Genomic DNA, 14,941 nt, shown 5'->3' on the forward strand with positions numbered 1-14,941 from the left:
ATCATGATTATATCGTAATTGCCTATGCAGATTTCACGTTGGCCTGCACATGGTTAACGTTACACATATTTCAGTTGTTCCCTGGGCAGCTTCAGGGTATAATTGTATTTCTTGTGCATCTCATCATTGATAGAAGAACTGGGCAGCCACTTGGTGTGGGCGAATTCTCAGATGCAGAGAGACAACATCTGCAGTTGCTGTGTAATTCTGGTTCAAGCCCTATGCTGTCTCTCAAAGGTGGCCGCGTGAATGATTCCAATGGTAGCTCTGTGGTCACAATCAACACATCTCAGTTCAAAGTAAACCCAGATTTGCCTGTTGCTGAAAAGCTGCAGCAGTGGGACATAACTGAAGGACAAAATACTGCTTTCATTTCTTTGTCTCCAGAACTATCAAACATGAGCAGGAATTATGTGCTGGAACAATTGCACCGATCAAGGATGAGATTTTGGGGCGATCAGATAAGCCTAACTTCATCACTGTCAGGGTTGTACTCTCTCATGTGAGGGCTGATATATTCTGCTATCTAGCTTGCTCCTTGGAGCTTACTGGAAATGATGCTACATTGAGGTGACGAGAAATGGTGACGGGACATGGTACTGTGATAGCTGCAATCAGCGCACTAAAAATTGGGAGTCCAGGTGCCTGCTTTTGTTTCAGATCAAGGATCACACTGGTTCTACTTCCTTTACTGCTGGTGCTTCCACAGACAATATCTACATTCTACGAGCTATATGCACTGATCATGGCATGTATTCCGACAAAACAGCTGCAAGAGTTTCCTTGGGTTCTCGGAGGTTCCATCCTTTTCCATCGGCTTGGGGGCAAGCCGAAGCTTAAGAAGGGAGAAATGTTAGGGATCAGCTATGGTTGGGCCTTCACATGGGCCATGGGCCTGCGCCAGTCCAGTCATGCTTGGATGGGAGACTACAAACGACAAAGGCTAGGAGCAGGACAATCCATCAAACAATTATCAGACAAACCAATAGGTTATTCCCTCCTCTGGAATTCCTCTTCTCCTTCTACTGTTCATCTTCTTCCTCTCGAACCCCAGCTTCCACTGCTGATTCTCTGATTCTCTATCTCTCTCTACCAATCCAGATACCAAGTTGCTAACATTGGTGTTCGCCATGCTAGGTATCAATTTCAGCGAGTTCGCCTACTATCGGGTATCAATATTAGGGATACCCGAAGAAGGGCTCTGAGGACCGCTGACGACAACCCAAGGACGTATTTCGGTCTCGACCGACCCTAAGGGCACGACCTCAGTCTCGACCAACACCCAAGGGCGTGGCCTCCGTGTCGCCCGACCCCAAGGGCGCAGGCCCCATGTCGCCCGACCCCAGGGGCGCGGGGCTTCGGTCTCACCCGACCCCTTGGGCACGGGCCTCGCGTCATCCGACCCCAGGGGTGGGGGCTCCGTCTCGCCCGACCCTTTGGGCATGGACCCTGCGTCGCCCGACCCCTGGGGCGTGGGCTCCATCTCGTCCAACGAGAGCCCATGCCGTCTCCAACCACTACGGGCCAGAAGGTACGACCCCAAGGTCAAAACTTCTGACACCGGGCAGGAAGCAGACACGTCTCGACGTGACCCATGGCCACGACAGGCCACTCCCGGGGGTTCACATCGCCAACAGTGACGGATGCGTGGTCACTGTGCTCCCAACTCCCCGTACGACCGCTGATCGGCACGTCGGTTCGCCGCGTCGTCCGTCGAGACGGGATGGGACGCCACGACCAGCTGATGACGCCGGGGCATGACACCAGTGGTGAATAGGAGCCCAGCATGGAGCCGTCCCCATCACCATCTACAACGTCGGTGGGACATGCATAAAGGAGAAGAAGGACCCAGCGGTCCTGGAGGCCTCCTTCTCCCTGGCTTTGCTCCTTTCTCTCTGTAACCGGCATCTTCCCCTTCACCTATAAAAGGGGCAGTAGGACGCCCCACATGAGGCAGAAGAACACACTAAGGTCGAAGCACATCTTCACACGACAGCACAACACGAACATACGAGCACACGACTGAGCGGCATGCAAGCTCTCAGCTCCCGTTCATTCCTTCCACCAGAGAACTTAGGATCATCTCCCTCTCTCGCCTGTTTGCAACCCCTACTGCAAACTAAGTGCCAGTAATACGAGCAGCAGCAAACTGGACGTAGGGACATTCTACCCGAACCAGTATAAATCCTTGTGTCCTCCGAGCACACCATCCGGGCCAGACGCGCAATCTAGAAATTTACTAGTCGGTAACTCGAAACACCGACAGTTGGCGCGCCAGGTAGGGGCCTTTGCGCTTCTTGACGTCTCCATTAGGCTTCGGATGGCCAGCCAACGGCATCAGCTGGATCCTGGGCGCGCACGTGCGCTTCGGGAGCCTGGACTTCGTCATCACCGCGGATGGAGAGATGGCGCGGTCGTCGGTCCCCGCTCGGTCTCCCCGCCCCGGTAGCCTTGACACGCTCATCAAGGCCCTCGACAAGCTACGGCTGCGTGCGTCCGGAGCTCGTACCCCTAGGAGCGACGAGCTCCGCGACTTTGACTATAGGAGGCTCGAGCGCCAGCTCGACACCTTCTTAGGGCCCCGACCATCTTAGGAAGACGTGCGCAGCCTCGTCTTCTCCTTCGCCAACATTGCGACCCAGCTCATCGGAGGAGAGCCGCTCTCCCTAGGATACCTCTCCTAGGACTCCCTGGTAGCGTTCTTGTTCGGCCTGCGTAACGCCGCGGGGACCATAGGCCACCTCGTGACACAGCGTAGGCATCCGCCCCTCACAGATAGTGAGTTCGTGGGCATGGCTGACTACGCCGTGGAATCATTTCACGACCTTCTCGCGGGGGACTCAGAATGCTTCTCTGACTCCAACTCCGGTAGGGGAAGCCATCACCCCTCGTGGGAATGCTTCATGGCGGACACCCCTGAGGGGCGCGTCGAGAGCGTCCATGAGGGAGGGGCTGACCCATCGTGCGACGACGATGACGACGAAGGCGCAGGGGCTTTTCTACACATGCGGGAGGAGCACCTGCGAGTGCGACGCCAGGAGCTCGAGGAGGTGCGGCTTGAACTCGAGCAGGAACACGCGAAGCTCCAGCAAGAGATTGCGCGCTGAGGAGATGGTAGGCGCGCATGCGCTAGGGCCCGTGAGGTGAACCAGAAGATCGTCGAGGACGACAGAGGCCTCCCGCATTTCGCCCAGGCGAGCCAGAACATAGCAGCCGCGACAGCATTGCTCCGAGGGCTCCCTGAGCCCGCGACACCCGAAGATCGACGGGCCCATCGCGAGATTTGCACGCTACTCGAGCGTGTGGCGGCACAGCAGGTCGAGAGCTCGTTGTCCTAACGACGCGAGCTCGACGCCAGCTAGCGCGCGTCCTCAGAGCGACCCAACAGGGACGTATCAGTCCACCAGGCGCAGCGCGGTGGCAGGCCATGCACCACGGCCTTGGTGCATGAGCGTCTTGGCCTCCACTGGTGACGCATGCAAACACCTTGGATGCCCACAGGCGTGCCCGCAGTGACGAGGAGGGAGGAGGCTAGCCGCAGCTACCACCCTCGTTGTGGCGGACGCTACGACAGCAGTGAGGACCGAAGCCCGAGCCCCCGACTTATCGGGACCTCAGGCCTTTGGCCGACACATCCTCAACGCCGTCTTCCCACCACGGTACCGATCACCGACCAACATCCTGAAATACTCCAGGGAAACAAACCTCGGACTATGGCTCGAGGATTATCGGTTCGCTTGCCAAGCCATTGGAGTAGATAGTGACGGTTTCATTATCCGTAACCTCCCATTGTTCCTGGCCGATTCGGCGCGAACATGGTTGGAATACCTTTCGCCCAACCGAATCCAAAGTTGGGTGGACCTAAAAGAGATCTTCGTGGAAAACTTTCTGGGCACATACGCGTGTCCTGGGAACCCATGGGATCTCAAGAACTGTCGACAGAAGTCCAGAGAGACTCTATGTGAGTACATCTGGCGCTTCTCCTAGCAGTGCAATGCACTGCCCGACGTCATCGACGCCGACGTCATCGGAGCCTTCTTGTCTGGGACCACCTGCGAGTCCCTGATTCACAAGCTAGGACACAAGGGCCTGTGAACCACCAAGGAGCTCCTCGACATCGTCACCAGCCACGCCTCGGGTAAGGAGGCGGTCAGAGCATTTTTTGACCGCCCCAAAGGCAAGGCGAAGCAGGACGAGGACACCGACAAAGGCGCCTCTAACTGCTCCAACAAGAAGAAGAAGCAGCGGTGCGAGGGCTCGCTCGTGGCCGCTGTCGATCGCCAGGGGTGTTGGAAGCCCACCGAGGATACTTCGAACCACTTCGAGAAGCTGCTCGAAGGGCCGTGCCTGAACCATGCCTTCCCTGTCAAGCACCTGTACAAAGATTGCGTCCTCATGAGGCGGTTTCTTGTCCGATGGCTCCAACAAGGGGGAGCATAGGAAGGAGCCAAGGCTGGCCGCAGACGACGTCGAGGGACGTTGCCCTCCTCTGCTCGGCTAAGTACCAATAGGCGTTGCGCTGGTACCATAGCCGTCAGGTGTGGGGTCAGTCCTTCGACATCGGGGACCTGATGCTCCGCCCCGTCCAGAGCAACAAGAACCGCCACAAGCTCCCTCCACCGTGGGAGGGACCGTACGTTGTCGCGGAGGTGCTCCGACCAGGCGTCTATAAGCTCAAGACTATCAACGGCCAAGTCTTCGTCAACGCCTGAAACATCAAACAACTACGTCGTTTTTTGCCCATAATATATGCACGTACTTACAAAAATTAAGAATGATGTCTCTTAAACAAAAAACGCTTTCTCTTATCGGTTTCACTATCGTCTCCTCAATCTTTAATGACGCCTGACCCTAGCAACGGCGAGGGGTCGGGCCTTGCTCGGGGGCTGATAAGAGTATATTTATCTAGCAGATATTCTCTGTGCCTGACCTTTTCTCACATTGAGGCCTAAAAAGTAAAAGTCGCGGAAACCAGCTTTGAGTAAAACTGGTCGGACTGCAAGAAACCTACGCCCCAGCTGCTACGACGTTTTTGCTCACCAACGTGATCAGAGTTTTTTCGCCCGCGCCTCGAGCTTTAAAGCCTTAACTACGGAAAGGGTCGGAATGCATTAACCTTTTTATACAAAAAGGGGAGAAGAGATAAAAGTCTATCTGGCCATAACAAAAATTAAAGAACTTGTCCACTTATTACAAGTTCGCCGCCTGGCTTATCTAACTAACTAATTTTTTGGGGGATGATCTTATCCTCTATCTTGGCAGATAAGTCCTGTGCCAGAGGGGCTACCCCATTCTCGATGTTGTCTAGCTCGGCGTCGGTGTAGACGGGTGCGAAGCCTTGGCTCATCGTCGCCAGATACGTTTCTTAAACAAAAAATGCTTCCTCGTATCAGTTTTGCTATCATCTCCTCTGTTCTTAGTGACACCCGACCCTAGCCACGGCTAGGGGTCGGGCCTCACTAGGGGGCTGATAGGGGAATACTCTTACTCAGAAACACCCTTCGCATCCGACCCCTTCCTACGTCGAGGCCTAAAAAGTAAAAGTCGCGAAAAACTAATTTTGAGTAAAACCGGGCGGACTCCTAAAAGACCTACGCCCCGACAGCTACGGCGCTTTTGCTCCCCGGCGTGATCAAAGTTTTTTCACCTATGGCTTGAGCTGAGCAGACTCAACATCGAAAGGGATCGGGTCGCATCAACTCGCTTTACATTCGAAATAAAAACTTGTTCATCACAAGTTCGCATCACACTCCTTTTTTACCATTAAAAAGGGACGAATGTTTAAAACGACGAAAAAAATACTTGTTCATTACAAGTTGATGGTTCTACGGCTTGAATCCACCTAACTAACTAACCCCTCCAGGGAAGGACTATGTCTTCTATCTTATTCGCCAGGTCCTACGAAAGGGGGGCCACCGTCCTCTCCATCTCCTCCAACTCGTGGTCTTTGTAACCAAACGCGTAGCCGAGGCTCATTGCCTGCAGATCGATGCTGTCCCCATAATGGGAACGAGCAATCATGAAGGACTGATTGATTCCAGCACGAAGAGCATTCCTCTCAAGCTGGCGTGCCCGAGCCATGATCTCGACGACGCGAGCCACGAGTGAGCTGGTCCCCTCCGACTGCATCACTTCAAGGTCATCGTAGACCACCCTAAGGGTAGCGCTCAGGATACCGGGCTCATCGCTCTTCGTCTAAAGATCTCTATTCGCCTTGGCGAGCTCCGTCTCTAGGCCCTGCACCTTCGCCTAGCCCCGAGCCAGATCCACAGCGAGCCCGACAGAGACATTCTTGGCCTCTAGCTTTTGGTTTGTCTCCCTTTCAAGCTCGGCTTGGAGAGAGTCAACTCGCTGCTGCGTGATGTCGCGCTCTTGGCATGCCCAATTGCGCTCATTACGGGCCTTGTTGTGCTCCGAGCGAAGCCTCTCCATGGTCTGAGACAACCCATCCCTCTCCCTACGTAGCCGATCGACCACCACGGCATCCTGGCTCGCCCTTGTCTCTAGGGCCACGAGCTTCTCCTCAACCCCTAGCTTTAGGTCCCTCTCTTTCTCAGCCTCGCCCAGGAGGTCGAGGATCCACTTGTAGGCTTCGGCGTCCCGCTAGAGCAGCTCATCCCACTCATTCCTGATCCGTGTGGCCTCTTCGTCATCCTGGCGTGACCTCTCCGATAGGCCCACGAACATCTTCTCGGCCCCATTGGCGTGCCGACAGGCCTCGGCCTCTCGGGTCCGAAGGTTGGCCGCTTCCTCGGCAAGGAGAGTCAGCTCGACCAACTTCCGCTAGGCATCGTCAAGCTGCGCTGTCACCTCCCTACGTAGCCACGCCTCCCCAATGAGGCGATCCTAGGCTTCCTTCTGCTGACGCAGGAACCTGGACTTCTCCCGGCTACGAGCCATAAGAGACTGCGGGGAGACGCAAGTCAGAAACACAGAAAACCAAGCAGAAGAGAGACGAGAAGTAGGATCACGTGGTACCTGGCCAGCCGGGGGTGACGACGTCGTACAACACGCCCATCGCATTACCTAGGGCCTCGAGCACGGACGAGACCCCTATGTCGATGCTCTCCCGCTCCATGTCCTCGGCAGCGTCATTGAGGGTGAAGAGCGTCGACGTCGGGTCCTATCGATCAGCCCACTGAATCGAGGGCTCTCCCTGTGTTTGCGAGTCGCCGCCCATCAAGACCAAGGCCCTGGATGACTCCCTGCCGGTCCCGGGCGTTGTCGATCCCTTTGGTCGCGATGCCTCCACCAGGACGGCCTCCCTAGCGGCGAAAGGGGCCAGCGGTGCGGACACAGACCCCTGCTCCACCGCCATGACTTCTGGGGATGCCTTGGCTGTGTCCCCCTCCATTTGACCCACCTCGGGCACAGTCGCCTGCGCCACCGACGACGTAGGTCATGCCGTCACCTCTTGCGGCATCGCGTTTGCATCCGGCCGAGACCCGCGCATCACGGGCACCTGCATCTACGTCGGCGGGGTCGCACCCGGCTCTGTTCGCTCCGTCGTCGCCGTCAGCACGGCAGTCACGACCGGTTGCTCCATGCCTACCATGGGCACCTCTCGTGTGCCCGTGTCCACCTGTCCCCTCGAGAGCACCGACATCGCCGCGGGCGGCGCCTGTCCAGCCAGCGACGTGGCCGCCCCAGCACCGTTCTCGCTCGATCTGGGTGCGACGCCAACCAACTGTTGCCGCATCACTTAGAGGGTGACACTCTTCTTTGGCGCCAGCGCCAGGGGATTCCGTAGCCTACCGGAGCTGCAAAGGGGCAAAGAGCGTAAGCCCCGGTGAGATCTGGTTAAAACAAAAGAACAGAGGAATTGGTAGTTCACCTCGGCGCCACCGGGCGGTAGGCATGTTTGGGGGATGAACTGCCCGACCCCTGCTCTGTCTCATCGATACACGAGCGCTTCGAGCCCACCCTTTGCTTCGAGGGCCTGGACGGGGTGCCTCCGATGGCTCTTGGGGCACGTCGGCAGTACGCCCCGCCTCCACCAGTTCCTGGGGTGCGTCGGCATAGTGACCCACCACCGCCGGCTCCTGAGACGAGCTTGCCCCATCGTGGGATGGGAAGGGCCCCATCGCCTGCAAGAATGAATCAGTACCTGTCAGCATGTCCTCGTTTTCCAGGTTGTCCCACTCGATGTCGTCAGCTACCATGTCCCCTTCCTCTAACTCCTCCTTGTCATCATCGTCGGTGTCCTCTCCTTGTTCTCGCGCTCGTAGCCTCCTTTGCTTCCCTCTCCTTCTGTCCTCCTTCGCCTTCTTTTTTCGCTTGTTCTCGGCGTAGTTCGCTGCCCTCATGGCCGGGTCCCTTGGCAACGGCGCCAGAAGGTCTGTGAGGGTGAGATCCCTTGGCTAGCCCCGTCCCCTCTCAAAATCAGATTAACAGGGTCAGGAAATGAATCGGAGGAGAAGAGGCTGGAGAAAGGGAGACTTATGAATTACACAAAGCCCGGTTCCAGTCGCATCTGTAACACCTCTGGTGTTACGAGCTTGCTTAGCACCAAGATTTAGACCTAAGAGGATTTATCGAAACGAGTTTCTCGGATTTTAAAATTTAAAACACTTGCACTTATGTTTAAAAGTATCATTTTTGGCGAGTTATATTGAACAAACTAGTTAAGTAGTTCTTAGATGTTTTGTTTCTACGAGTAGTATGACCTATGGACTAGTGTATGAAATGCCTAGTGGTTGAAATTAATTAGGTTTAGGCATATTAAAAGTTTCAGCAAAAGCGCTAGTAGATGTTAGTTCAAATTGAAACCTTTAATTTTCTAAGTACGGAAAGGTAGTAGACAATGCTATTTTGGTAATTAACTTTTAGTTAAAATACCTAAACACTAGCTTCTTGTAATTGTACAGTTGATTGCATCAAGGTGAGTACTTGAGTATGGTATAGGTTGTAGTCACGATGGGAGTCACGTTGTGCTCATATAAATTGCCTAAATTCCTTAGAACGCGTTGTCGGCTTTGTTTCGTGCTTCGGTCGTGAACTAGCATTCAGCGCAACGAGCTCCTGTTGGCATCCTTATAACCCCCTCTCTGGTTGCTCTCTGGTCTTTGCGGTTGCTCCATTTGATAGCTAGCATGGTTGACTTTAGGATAGGAGAATTAGTTGAACCTCAATCATGATCGTTAGTAGTTTTCATGTCGCTTTTAAAATTCATGCACGTCACTGATAGCAGCAGTTCGGCCGGAGTTCGTGGTCACCGCGTGCATGGCGCGGTTGGCGCCGAGCTCAAGCATGGCTGGGTTGTTGCCGCCGGCCAGCTCGTGCGTCCGGTCGGTGCCGCGTGGCGTCCCTGGCTTTGCGTTGGCCGTTCTTGGCTGGTCACGACCTGGCTCCTGCTGCTGCTCATGGGCGCACCGTGCTCGGGTGGCTGGCTGCTGTGCCGAGCATAGGATCGAGGAAGTGTTGTGGCTGTGTAAGGATCACTGCTACACCTAGAGGGGGGTGAATAGGCCTATAAAAACAAAGCTCACAAAACTTGTCAGACCAAGGGCGGCACTACTGGCCTGAGAGCGGCACTGCCGCTCTGCCCCGAGGTGTTTGAACCATGGTTCAAAAACCATGTAGGGAAAAGTAGATCGGACAAATATGTAATGTATCTGAGAGTATACTGAACCTATTACACCACCCAAACAAGCTCAAATGCTTAGGAGGAAGAAGATCGAGACCAAACCCTAGAAAAGATATGAACCTCAAGATGCACAAGTAGATCACAGCAAGATCACAAGCACATGAGACACGATATTTATCCCGTGGTTCGGCTCGCCACCAAGGCTTGCTTACCTTTACGTTGTTGAGGTTTGCCACTAAGGCAAGGAGCTTTCCAACTCCACCTCGTTCTCAAGTCAAGGAACTAAATCCTTGAGATGAGGGGTGATTTTACTAGCTGCAAGTCATGGTTACAAACCTCTTGGGGCTACCACACAAGTTGACAAGCTCACCGAGCGATGCCTAGCTAGCTAGAAGCAAGCTCCAAGAGTAACAAATGTAATCCACTAGCTTGAGCATGAACCAAGTGCTTAGAGCGTTGAAGATCAAGATGGAGAGCTCTTTTTTGCTGTTGAGTGCTCAATCTCTCGAATTTGAGTGGAGATCAAAGAAGCTAGAGTTGGGAAGCTCCAAGAGAGAGAGAGAGAGAGAGAGAGAGAGAGAGAGAGAGAGAGAGAGAGGAAGAAGATGAGAGCTTTCTGTTCGTGTGAATGAGCAAATGGTGAAAGTTACCGTTGGAGGGGGCAGAGGAGTGGTTCAAATACCCCCTGCACCCCAACTGTAACACCCCCGGTGTTAAGCATGCATTAACATCTACAAATCATGAGCATAAGCATCATTCTGCATCATCATTTCATGTGATACTTGTTTGATTGATTTAAATCACCTATGCTTGTGATCTTGGTTTAAATAGTACAAGTGCTTGATGTTTGACCACTAAAATAACTTAGAAATATTTAGGATGCAATTTGGAACAAAGTTTATATTAATCTTTTTGTCTAATTATGCTCCTAAATAATTTTCCCAAAAATAGGATTTTGCTTTTAAATTGACTTTAATTTGGTAATTCAAAATCTGGCAAGAATTTGACTTTGCTCCTTTTAGCAAAGTTGTAGAGCATAAAATTTGGAACAACTTTTATTTTGGGGTTATAGCTTGAAATTGATTTTTAAATGCTCAAAATTTTATTTATATGTGCTGTTATTTAGAAAAGAAAAAGAAAAAAAAACAATTTATTTTCTTACCGGGCCGCGTCCTCCTTTCCGGCCTAGCTCGGCTTCGCTGGCCTAGGCCCACGCCCGCGCTCGCCGGCCGCTCCCGCGCACTGATACCACTTGAAAGGTCCTAATATGGCTAGAGGGGGGTGAATAGCCTATTTAAAAATCTACAAATTAACTAGAGCAATTTGATTAGTATGACAAATAGCGTAATGCAAACTTGCTCTAGCTCTACAAGGGTTGCAAGCCACCTATCCAACAATTCTAGTTGCAATGAATACTTAGGCACACAAACTAGCTATGTAATTACTCACTAAGAGCTCTCAACCTTGCTACTCTAAAGAGCTCAACTAGATGAATGTAAATAATAAAGCAAGCTCTCAATTCTAATTACACTAAAGAGCTTGTATCAACTAGTTTGCAAGAATGTAAATGAGTGAGTAGAGTGATTATACCGACGTGTAGGGGATGAACCAATCACAAGATGAATATATAACCAATCACCGGGAGAATGACAAAGAAGAGAGACAATCGATTTTCTCCCGAGGTTCACGTGCTTGCCAACACGCTACGTCCCCGTTGTGTCGACCAACACTTGGTGGTTCGGCGGCTAAGAGGTGTTTCACAAACCTCGTCCACACGATTGGACACCGCAAGAACCGACCCACAAGTGAGGTAACTCAATGACACAAGCAATTTACTAGAGTTACCTTTCGGCGCTCCGCCGGGGAAGGTACAACTCCCCTCACAATCACCGAAGGCGGCCACGAACAATCACCAACTCGTGCCGATCCTTCACCGCTGCTCCAACCGTCTAGGTGGTGGCAACCACCAAGAGAAACAAGCAAAATCCGCAGCGCAACACGAATACCAAGTGCCTCTAGATGCAATCACTCAAGCAACGCACTTGGATTCTCTCCCAATCTCATAATGATGATGGATCAATGATGGAGATGAGTGGGAGGGCTTTGGCTCAGCTCACAAGGTTGCTATGTCAATGAAAATGTGCAAGAGTTGTCCCTTGAGCCGACCATGGGGCTATAAATAGAGCCCCCATCAAATAGAGCCGTTGTACCCCTTCACTGGGCAAAACACGCTCTGACCGGACGCTCCGGTCAGACTGACCGGACGCTGGCCCTCAGCGTCCGGTCGCTCGATGTCAGCCACGTGTCCAGATTCAACGGTCATCAGCCTCGACCGGCCGCTGCTTCTTCGAACTAACCGGACGCTGAAGCCCCTGCGTCCGGTCGTTTACAGTAAGCTCCCGAGCATGACCGGACGCGTCCGATTAAACTGACCGGACGCTGAAGCCCCAGCGTCCGGTCGTTTCCAGTAAGCTCCCCGAGGCATGTTTTTTCGACCGGACGCGTCCGGTCCACCTTGACCAGACGCAGCCAGCGTCCGGTGCTCAACCCTAGCCACTGTGCCGTCTGACAGCTCGACCGGACGTAGCCTTTCAGCGTCCGGTCGCTGAGTGACCCAGCGTCCGGTCAGTAGACCGACGCCAGCATCATTTCGATCAACTCCATTTCAACACTTACTTCTTCACCCTTGCTCAAGTGTGCCAATCACCAAGAATTTTGCATCCGGCGCAATAGAAAATAGACATTTCATTTTCCCAAAAGCGCCGAATCCCGCCTCGCAAGCTCGGCGGGAGGGAGAGAGGGACCCAAACCCATCTCAACCCTACACACACCTTGTGCACATGTGTTAGCATATTTTCACAAATATTTTCAAGGGTGTTAGCACTCCACTAGATCATAAATGCATATGCAATGAGTTAGAGCATCTAGTGGCACTTTGATAACCGCATTCCAATACGAGTTTCACTCCTCTTAATAGTACGGCTATCTATCTTAAATGTGATCACACTCACTAAGTGTCTTGATCACTAAAATAAAATGGCTCCTACATTTTATACCTTTGCCTTGAGCCTTTTGTTTTTCTCTTTCTTCTTTTCCAAGTTCAAGCATTTGATCATCACCATGCTATCACCATTGTCATGATCTTCGTCATTGCTTTATCACTTGGAGTAGTGCTACCTATCTCATAATCATCTTGATAAACTAGGTTAGCACTTAGGGTTTCATCAATTAACCAAAACCAAACTAGAGCTTTCAGCGCCGTGCCCACCCTGCGCCGTACACCGGCAACCGTGTGGCAGCCAGCCACCGGCGGCGGTGGGCGGTGGCCAACCGGCGCCTACACCTAGTCGGGACGCCGCCCCGCTCTCCCATGCATCCACTTCTCCTCCTTCTCCCTCGCCTCGCCAGCCATAGCAGCAGCGCAGCAAGCCACTCCGCCGAGCGCCATCGCCGGCGCTGAGCTCGCCACCGCAGCGTCGTCCCATCGGAGCCCCGCGACCTCGCCCGAGCCTCGCCTTGACGTCGCGCGCCTCGTGCTACCCCGTTTCGCCAAGGTAACGCCCCGAGCCACCGTGCATGTCACGTCGGAGCTCGCCGAAACCTCGCCGGAGCTCACGGCTACGATGCCGACCTATCTCTGCCCCTCTTTTTCCCCTCCTTTCGCGAGCAGTAGGTCCGCCGTGACCTTGCAAAGCCAGAGCGCCCCTCCCTGCACCACGTCGTGGCCGGAGATGGCCTCCCACCGACGAGCAGCGCCGCCACTCTGCCATGCACGCCGGCGAGCCTGCTCCTAAGCTCCCCTGTCCACGCTTCTTGTACCGCTACGTCTGCCTTGGAATGGTGGTCACAGTGGTGGTGACCTCGTCGCCGGCAACCTCGCCGACGGCGAGATCTCGCCGGTCAACCGCGAGCTCTGCTCGGGTTGGACTGACGAGTGGGCTCGTCTGACCATGGGGTCCCGCCTGTCTGCCTCTCTATGCAGATCTAGGTGCACTGCACCGGGTGCACCTAGCAGTTTAGGCCGAATGGATTTTCGGTTTTAAAGAAAATGAATTTTAGAAAATGCTAAAAGTGCTTGTAAAATTCATATCTTGATGAATATTGGTCAAAAATTTGTGAAACAAATTTTGTATTGTTTCTAATGAGTAGATCTATAGTTTAAAAATATTGCATGTCATTTTTGTGATACTTTATATAGGGCTTTATTTAATTCTTTAAAATGTTGTAAACTTAGAAAATGCATATTAAATCATATGCATGTCAGAAAAATGTGGTTCCAATTTTGTTAATCTAGTTATAAGATGTACACTCTGTCCAAAATATATTACATGCATGTTATGTGGAATAAAAGGGCTAAGTAATTTAAGTGGATTAAATGCTGATTTCTTGTAAAATTGGTAGGGCCAAAAATATGAATAATATGTGCATGTGAAACTTTTTATACATTATTCTTATGATTTGTAGATTATGGGAAAAATATAAAATCTGTTGTTTGACACTTTTCATAGTACAAAGTATTTTCATGTGCCATTTTGCCATATCATTTGTCATTTTAGTATAGGCTGTTGTTCTTATACATTTGACTTGAAATTTTTATGGTGGACTCCAGTGGGCATCATGAATCTACTGTAATTTTCTTAGATTTTTATGAGCTCTGGAATTTATAGGTTCCTATTCTAGCCTTTGTTTAAAATAGATGTAACTAGGGCTTATTATCACATGTTAAGTTAAAAATGATACTTTGGTGTATCTTTGAAGCACTATAACTTGCTCATGTGATTAGTATAGTTAATTTGAATGTGTTATGTGTCATTTGTATGTATATACGTGATTGTTCTATCTTCTATGTGTATGGGTGTATGTAATTGATGATTGTGTTTTATTCCTAATAGAGAGGAGATATGCACCTATTCAGTAAAATAAACATAAAAGCATTCTTCTCATGCAAGCATTCATGCTCATCATACCTCATTGCATTCTATGCACCATTATCATAGTATCACTTGCATATGCATCATATAGGATCGGAGGAGGAAACACCGGTAGCTGTTCCTAAGGAGCAGGCCATGGTCGACCAGCAGGAAGTTCCGGCACAGGAGGTGCAAGAGGAAGAGGAACTACAAGAGTGTCCTGATCACCAGCCTAGTTCCTTCGAGAAAGGCAAGCCCCGGAGCATTTCTCCCTACGGTTTGCAAATATTTAATATTGCGTCCTTTTATGTTTGATGCGTTAAGTTAATAGGAGTTGCTTGCAACCGTTGTTGCATTTATATATATTCCTTGATTACCTGAGTATATTATACCCTTTTTACCATGATAGGTCTAGGACCGAGTTAAATGCTTAGCCCTGCTTAGA

This window comes from Miscanthus floridulus, chromosome 18, assembly GCF_019320115.1.
Source record: "Miscanthus floridulus cultivar M001 chromosome 18, ASM1932011v1, whole genome shotgun sequence".
NCBI classification, from domain to species: Eukaryota; Viridiplantae; Streptophyta; class Magnoliopsida; order Poales; family Poaceae; genus Miscanthus; species Miscanthus floridulus.